General features: G+C 40.8%; 1 protein-coding gene across 2 annotated transcripts in view; it reads right to left on the bottom strand.

The window, feature by feature from the left end:
* The window catches only part of Frmd3 (FERM domain containing 3), a 181,601-nt gene that overhangs the window by 59,401 nt on the left and 112,998 nt on the right, over positions 1-9,202 (bottom strand). The gene's annotated exons all lie outside the window — the stretch shown is intronic.

Genomic DNA, 9,202 nt, shown 5'->3' with positions numbered 1-9,202 from the left:
TTTATTTACATTTTAAATGTTATCCCCTTTCCTAGTTTAACCTCTGAAAACTCCCCCTCCCCTCCCCCTCCTCCTTTCCACTCCCCCTGCTCACCAACCCACTCACTCTTGCTTCCTGGCCTTGGCATGCCCCTATACTGGGACATATAACCTTCATAGGCTCAAGGGCCTCTCCTCCCATTGATGACCAAACTAGGTCATCCTCTGCTACATATGCAGCTAGAGCCATGAGTCCAACCATGTGTTTTCTTTGGTTGGTGGTTTAGTCCTAGGGAGCTATGGGGGTACTGGTTATTTCATATTGTTGTTCCTCCTATGGGGCTGCAAACCTCTTCAGCTCTGTGGGTCCTTTCTCTAGCTCCTTCATTGGGGACCTTGTGCTCTGAACCAATGGATGTCTGTGAGCATCTACTTCTGTATTTTTCAGGCACTGGCAGAGCCTCTCAGGAGACAGGTATATCAGCCCCCTGTCAACAAGCTTTTTTTGGCATCTACAATAGTGTCTGGTTTTGGTGGTTGTTTATGGGATGGATCCTCAGGTTGGGCAGTCTCAGGATGGTCATTCCTTCAGTGTCTGCTTCACACTTTGTCTCTTTAACTCCTATGGGTATTTTGTTCCCCCTTCTAAGAAGGATCAAAGTATCCACACTTTGGTCTTCCTTCTTCTTGAGTTTCATGTGTTTTGTTAATTGTATCTTGCATATTCTGAGCTTCTGAGCTAATATGCTCTTATCAGTGAATGCATATCTTTTGTGATTGGGTTATCTCACTCAGTATGACATTCTCCAGATACATCCATTTGGCTAAGAATTTCATAAATTCATTGCTTTTAATAGCTAAGTAACACTCCATTGTGTAAATGTACCACATTATCTGTATTCATTCCTCTGTTGAGGGACATCTGGCTTCTTTCCAGCTTCTTCCTATTATAAATAAGGCTGCTATGGACATAGTGGAGCATGTGTTCTTATTACCAGTTGGAACATAGTCTGGGTATATGCCCAGGGGAGGTACTGCTGGATACTCCAGTAATACTATGTCCAATTTTCTGAGGAACCACCAGACTGATTTCCAGAGTGGTTGTACAAGCTTTCAATCCCAGCAGCAATGGAGGAGTGTTCCTCTTTCTCCGAATCCGCTCCAGCATCTGCTGTGAGCTGAGCTTTTTATCTTAGCCATTCTGACTGGTGTGAGATGGAATCTCAGGGTTGTTTTGATTTGCATTTCCCTGATGACTAAGAATGTTGAATATTTTTAGGTGTTTCTCAGCCATTCGATATTCCTCATTTGAGATTTTTTTGTTTAGCTCTATACTCCATTTTTTAAAAAAAATTTTGATATATTTTTATTACGTATTTTCCTCAATTACATTTCCAATGCTATTCCAAAAGTCCCCCATACCCCCCCCCACTTCCCTACCCACCATTCCCATTTTTTTTTGGCCCTGGCGTTCCCCTGTACTGGGGCATATAAAGTTTGCATGTCCAATGGACCCCTCTTTCCAGTGATGGCCGACTACGTCATGTTTTGATACATATGCAGCTAGAGTCAAGAGCTCCGGGGTACTGGTTAGTTCATAATGTTGTTCCACCTATAGGGTTGCAGATCCCTTTAGCTCCTTGGGTACTTTCTCTAGCTTCTCCATTGGGAGCCCTGTGATCCATCCAATAGCTGACTGTGAGCATCCACTTCTGTGTTTGCTAGGCCCCGGCATCGTCTCACAAGAGACAGCTATATCTGGGTCCTTTCAGCAAAATCTTGCTAGTGCAATGGTGTCAGCGTTTAGAAGCTGATTATGGGATGGATCCCTGGATATGGCANTCTCTAGATGGTCCATCCTTTCGTCTCAGTTACAAACTTTGTCTCTGTAACTCCTTCCATGGGTGTTTTGTTCCCAATTCTAAGAAGAGGCACAGTGTCCACACTTTGGTCTTCATTCTTCTTGAGTTTCATGCGTTTAGCAAATTGTATCTTATATCTTGGGTATCCTAAGTTTTGGGCTAATATCCTGCTTGTGGACGTTGTACATCGTGGTGCGGAGCCTAGTGCGCACCACGATGTACAACGTCCACATTATTTATTATATGTAAGTACACTGTAGCTGTCTTCAGACACACCGGAAGAGGGAGTCAGATCTTGTTACAGATGGTTGTGAGCCACCATGTGGTTGCTGGGATTTGAACTAAGGACCTTTGGAAGAGCAGTCGGGTGCTCCTACCCGCTGAGCCATCTCACCAGCCCGGTCTTCATTCTTCTTGGTTTCATGTGTTTAGCAAATTGTATCTTATATCTTGGGTATTCTAAGTTTCTGGGCTAATAACTTCTTATCAGTGAGTACATATTGTGTGAGTTCTTTTGTGATTGGGTTACCTCACTAAGGATGATGCCCTCCAGGTCCATCCATTTGCCTAGAAATTTCATAAATTCATTGTTTTTAATAGCTAAGTAGTGCTCCATTGTGTAAATGTACCACATTTTCTGTATCCATTCCTCTGTTGAGGGGCATCTGGGTTCTTTCCAGCTTCTGGCTGCAAACTGCCATTTCTAACACTGTGAAGAATTGAGTTGGAATTTTGCATTGATATGCAGATTGCTTTCGGCAAGAATAGCCATTTTTACTATATTATTTCTGTTAATCTATGAGCATGAGAGATCTTATCATCTTCTGAGATCTTCGATTTCTTTTTTCAGAGATTTGAAGTTCTTGTCATACAGATCTTTCAGTTGCTTGGTTAGAATCTCACAAAGGTATTTTATATTATTTGTTACTATTGTGTTGTTTTTCTTATTTCTTTCTCAGCCTACTTATTGTTTGTATAAAGGAAGCTACTGATGTCTTTGAGTTAATTTTATATGCAACCACTTTTATGAAGTTGTTTATCAAACCTCTTTAGAAAGTAATTGAAGAACCTTCACATAAAACCAGGTACACTGAATATAATATAAAAGAAAGTGGGGAACAGTCTCAAATACATGGGCACAGGGGGAAAGTTCCTGAACAGAACACCAATGGCTTATGCTCAAAGATTAAGCATCGACAAATGGGACCTCATAAAATTCTAAAGTTTCTGTAAGGCAAAGGACACTGTTAAAAGGACAAAATAGCAACCAACAGATTAGGAAAAGATGTTTACCAATCCTACATCTGATAGCAAGCTAATATCCAATACATACAAAGAACTCAAGTCAAGCAGTGGTGGTGCACAGCTTTAGTCCCAGCACTTGGGATGCAGAGGCAGGCAGATTTCTGAGTTTGATGTCAGCCTGGTCTACAGAGTGAGTTCCAGGACAGCCAAGGCTACAAAGAGAAACCCTATTTTGAAACAAAAACAAAAACAAAAACAAAAAAAAAAAAAACAAAACCAAGACAAAACAAAACAAAACAAAACAAAAAAACAAAAAACCCAAAAAACTCAAGAAGTTAAATTCCAGAGAACCAAATAATTCCATCAAAAATGGGAAACAGAGCTGCATATGTATCAAAAGATGGCCTAGTCGGCCATCACTGGAAAGAGAGGCCCATTGGACATACAAACTTTATATGCCCCAGTACAGGGGAATGCCAGGGCCAAAAAAAATGGGAATGGGTGGGTAGGAAAGTTGGGGGGAGGGTATGGGGGACTTTTGGGATAGCTTTGGAAATGTAATTGAGGAAAAGATGTAATAAAAAATTTTTAAAAATAAATAAATAAAATATTGAAAAAAAATGGGAAACAGAGGTAAACAGAGAATTCTCAACTGTGGAAACCTGAATGGGTGTGAAGCATCTAAACAAATGTTCAACATTCTTAGTCACCAAGGAAATGCAAATAAAAAAAAAAAACTATGAAATTTTCCCCTCACACCAGTCTGAATGAATAAGTTCAAAGACTTAGGTGATAGCAGATGCTGTTGAGGATGTGGAGAAAGAGGGACACTTCTCCATTGCTGGTGTGACTGGAAGCTGATACAACCATTCAGGAAATCAGTCTGGTGGTTCCTGAGAAAACTGGACAAGGTTCGACCTGAGGACCTAGCTATACCACTCCAGGGCAGATACCCAGATGATGCTCCAACATGTAATAAGGACACATGCTCTATTATGTTCATAGCAGCTATATTTATAATAACCAGAAGCTGGAAAGAATCTAGATGTTCCTCAACAACGGAATGAATACAGAAAATGTGGGATATTTACACAATGGAGTACTATTCAAGTATTATAAACAATGGCTTCACAAAATTTGTAGGCAAATGAATGGATGTAGAAAATATCATCCTGTGTGAGGTAACTCAGTCACAAAAGACCACAGATGATATGTACTCACTGATAAGTGAGTATTAGGCAAAGAGTATGGAATACCAAAAATATAACTCATGGATGCTCAAGAGGAAGGAAGACCAAAGAGTGGATGTTTCAGTCCTACTTAGAAGTGGGAACAATATAATTAAGGGAAGTAGAGGGTGGGAGGGACTTGGAGGGAGAGAGGAGGAGGAGGGAAAAAGGGGGCAGAATCAATTATGGGATGGGATTGAGAAGATGTACAGAGGGTCAGGAAATTGAATAGAGGTAGCAATAAAGGAGGGGGGACTGCAGGTATTAACCAGAATGTCCCAGATGCCTGGATAGCAAGAGCCTCCCAGGACTTCTGGGGATGACATTAGCTGAAATACCCCACAAAAGGGAAGGAGAACCTGTTGAAACCACATCCAGAGGTTAGGCATGGCTCCCCAGTTAAGGGATGGGGCCACCCACCCACCTCTATAATTTTAACCCAGAATTGCTCCTGTTTAAAAGAAATACAGAGACAAAGAGTGGAGTAGACACTGATAAGTGGATATTAGCCCAGAAACATAGAACACCCAAGATACAATTTTCAAAACACAAAGAAAATCAAGAAGAGGGAAGACCAATGGGTGGATACTTTGTTTGTCCTTAGAATAGGGATCAAAATATCTATGAAAGGCGTTACAGAGACAAAGTTCAGAGCTAAGATGAAAGGATGGACTATCCAGAGACTACCCTACCTGGGGATCCATCCCATAATCAGCCCAAACCCAGACACTATTGCATATGCCAGCAAGATTTTGAAGAAGGGACCCTGGTATAGCTGTCTCGTATGAGGCTATGCCAGTGCCTGGCAAATACAGAAGTGGATGCTCACAGTCATCTATAAGATGGAACACAGGGCCCCAATGGAGAAGCTAGAGAAAGCACCCAAGGAGCTGAAGGGGTCTGCAACCCTACAGGTGGCAAAACAATATGAACTAACCAGTACCCCCGGAGCTCGTGTCTCTAGCTGCATATGTAGCAGAAGATGGCCTAGTTGGCCATCACTGGGAACAGAGCCCCTTGGAATTGCAAACTTTATATGCCCCCGTATAAGGAAATGCCAGAGCCAAGAAGTGGGAGTGGGTAGGTAGGGGAGCAGGGTGGCAGGAGGGTATAGGGAACTTTCAGGATAGCATTTGAAACTTGAAATGTATATAAAGAAAATTTCTAATAATAATAATAATAAAAAGAGTTGAGTAGAGACTGAAGGAAAGGCCATCCAGAGACTTCCCCACCTGCAGACACCAAATCCAGACACTATTGTGGATGCCAAGAAGTACTTGCTGACAGAAGCCTGATGCAGCTGTCTCCTCAGAGGCTCTTCCAGATGCTGACCAATATGGATGTGAATGCTCACAGCCAACCATTGGACTGAGCACAGGGACCCTGTCTTAGTTAGGGTTTTACTGTTGTGAACAAACACCATGACCAAGGCAAGTCTTATGAAAACAACATTTAATTGGGGCTGGCTTACAGGTTCAGAGGTTCAGTTCATTATCATCAAGATAATGGGAGCATGGCAGTATCCAGGCAGGCATGGCACAGGCAGAGCTGAGAGTTCTACATCTTCATCCAAAGGCTGCTAGTGGAAGACTGACTTCCAGGCAACTAGGGTGAGGGTCTTAAGCCCACACCCACAGTGACTCACCTACTCCAACCAGGTCACACCTATTCCAACAAGGTCACACCTTCAAATGGTGCCCCTCCCTGGTCCAAGAATATACAAACCATCACAGACCCCAATGTAGGAGTTAGGCGAAGAACTGAAGGAGCTGAAAGGGCTTTATCTGGTATCAATGGAAGAAGAGGACCTTGATCATGTGAACGCTTGATGCCCCAGTGTAGGAATGCTAGGGCAGTGAAGTAGGAGTGAGTAGGTGGGTGCGGGAGCAGCCTTATAGAACCTGGGGGGGATGGAGGATGGGATAGGGTCATTGCATAGGTGAAACCTGGAAAGGGGATAACATTTAAAGTGCAAATAAATGAAATGTCCAATTAAAAATATACACAATAGGACCCAGAATATGGCAAGAAAACCTGAAAAAGGTGGAAAATGAGATAATCACAGTGTAGAACCAAGAATATGCCACGAAACCCTGAAAAACGTGGAAAATTAAAAATATACACAATAGGACCCAGAATATGGCAAGAAAACCTGAAAAAGGTGGAAAATGAGATAATCACAGTGTAGAACCAAGAATATGCCACGAAACCCTGAAAAACGTGGAAAATTAAAAATATACACAATACATAACAACAATTAAAGGAAAAGTTATTAAAACTAAAATAAATAAATAAAACTTTAAAAATCAAGAAAACTTGGTAAAAAATTTGAAAAGCTTATGTTTACTGTTTTTATATTTTTTTGAATTCTTTGTCCTATTTTGTATTTCCATAATTATAGGAAATTCTTCTCTATAGTTTCTTGCTTATTTTTCTCCTGTCCTCAGTCTGAAGTATTGTTTCAGTGTTCTCTGTAAGGCTGGTTTGTTGGACATAAATTATTTTTTTCTTTTTTTTTTAAACAATTTTTATTAGATATTTTCTTCATTTACAATTCAAGTGCTAGCCTGAAAGTCTCCTATACCCTCCCCTGGCCCTGCTTCCTAACCCACCCACTCCTGCTTCCTGGCTCTGGTGTTCCCCTGTATTTGGGCATATAATCTTTGAAGACCAAGGGCCTCTCCTCCCAATGATGGCCGATTAGGACATCTTCTGCTACATATGCAGTAGAGACATGAGCTCAGGGGGGTACTGATTAGTTCATATTGCTGCTCCTCTTAAAGGGTTACAGACCCCTTCAGCTCCTTGGGTACTTTCTCTAGCTCCTCCATTGGGTGCCCTGTGTTCCATTCAATAGATGACTCTGAGCCTCCACTTCTGTATTTGCCAGACACTGGCATAGCCTCACAAGAGACAGCTACATCAGGGTCCTGTCAGCAAAATTTTTCTGGCATATGCAATAGTGTCTGCGTTTGGTGGTTGATTATGGGATGGATCCCCAGATAGGGCAGTCTCTGGATGTTCCTTCCTTCAGTCTCAGCTCCAACCTTTGTTTCTGTAATTCCTTCCATGGGTATTTTGCTCCCTATTCTAAGGAGGGACAAAGTATCCACACTTTGGTCTTCTTTCTTCTTTTGTTTCACAAGTTTTACAAATTGTATCTTGGGTATTCTAAGTTTGTGGGCTAATATCCACTTATCAGTGAGTGCATATCAAGTGACTTCTTTTGTGATTGGGTTACCTCACTCAGGATGATATCCTCCAGATCCATCCATTTGCCTAAGAATTTTATACATTCATTTTATTTAATAGCTGAGTAGTACTTCATTGTGTAAATGTATCACATTTTCTGTATCCATTTCTCTGTTGAGGGACATCTGGCTTCTTTCCAGCTTCTTCCTATTATAAATAAGGCTGCTATGAACATAATGGAGCAAGTGTTCTTATTACCAGTTGGAACATCTTCTGGGTATATGCCCAGGAGAGGTATTGCTGTATCCTCCGGTAGTACTATGTCCAATTTTCTGAGGAACCACCAGACTGATTTCCAGAGTGGTTATACATGCTTGCAATCCCAGCAGCAATGGAGGGGTTTTACTCTTTCTCCACATCCTCACCAGCATCTGCTGTGAATTATTTTCTTTAATTTATATCTTGGAATTTTTTTCTTTCTCCTTTAAATCTTACAGATTTGTGTGTGTGTGTGTGTGTGTGTGTGTGTGTGTGCATAGCATTCTAGAATGGTGTACTAGATTTCTTTCTACTGTTGTGGTAAAACATTTTGATAGAGGGAACTTAAGAACTGGACTTATTTGGCTTATGTTTCCAGAGGAATAAATGTTTACCACTCTCATAGTGGGCAAGGGTGGCATCTGCGAGACTTGGTGAGTAGAGCAGTAAGTGGATAGTTCCCTTCCTAAAACACCAACAGAAGGCAGAGAGAGAAATGGAAATGGCACCAGTCTTATAAATTTTTAAAGCCTCTCAGTAGTCAGATACCTCCTTCAACAAGTCATAGGTCCTAAACGTTCCTAAACATTATGACCAACTGGAAACTATGACTTCAATTATACAAGCCATCCCTTGCCTTCTGGTCCTGACACTGTTCTTAACCTTTCTCATTACCTCTGTAACTCCCAGATGGCTATCTCTTTCCAAGACCTCCCCAACACAGATGTAATGCATGGGCATTAGTGTCTGGTAGCCAAAGGTTCAATTCCTGACATCAATGTTAACTAAAAGGAATCATTTTTTTTTTATCCCCTTCAAGATGTATCTTTATTTTCTTCACACAAATAATGCCTGCCTCCTACAATTTGGAAGAATGAATTGGAACACCACTCAGAAAACTGTTTCCATTATATTTGGCACTCTGGGAATGCTCAACAAACATTTATCAATACATTTACCAAGAATTTAAGCCCCTGTGAATTCTTTTCACAGATCTCCTTTTCTTACCCATCCATGTATTGAATGTAAAACTTACACATCTAAGTTATCATTTGGTTCTTAATAAGACTAATTCTATATTACAGTTTCATCAACTGGAATACTCTGATTCATTGTTCCCTCTAGTACATTTATTTCCAAAAAAGAGAGAGACTAGTGAATATCCTATATATATATATTTCTAACACATTTCCTTTAGAAGAAATTTCTCTAGGGTAAGCATAGAAGTGATTATGTTTTTGGAATAGACACAGTGCTGTGATGTGTAAGTATTTTAAAATAAAGGTTATCTTTTTTTTAAGCTGAAATATGCTGCCACTTTAAGTAGCCAAACATTTAGTGTGAAAATCAAAATAAAAAACAAAAAGAAAAAGGGGAATAGTGCCTCAGGTATACTTTCTATATTATTAGAGACCCAGACCACAAGGGGGGGGGGGG

The sequence above is a fragment of the Mus caroli genome, chromosome 4, assembly GCF_900094665.2.
Source record: "Mus caroli chromosome 4, CAROLI_EIJ_v1.1, whole genome shotgun sequence".
Taxonomy (NCBI): domain Eukaryota; kingdom Metazoa; phylum Chordata; class Mammalia; order Rodentia; family Muridae; genus Mus; species Mus caroli.
The sequence above is the reverse complement of the archived record's forward strand: the minus strand, read 5'-3'. Positions and strand labels throughout refer to the sequence as shown.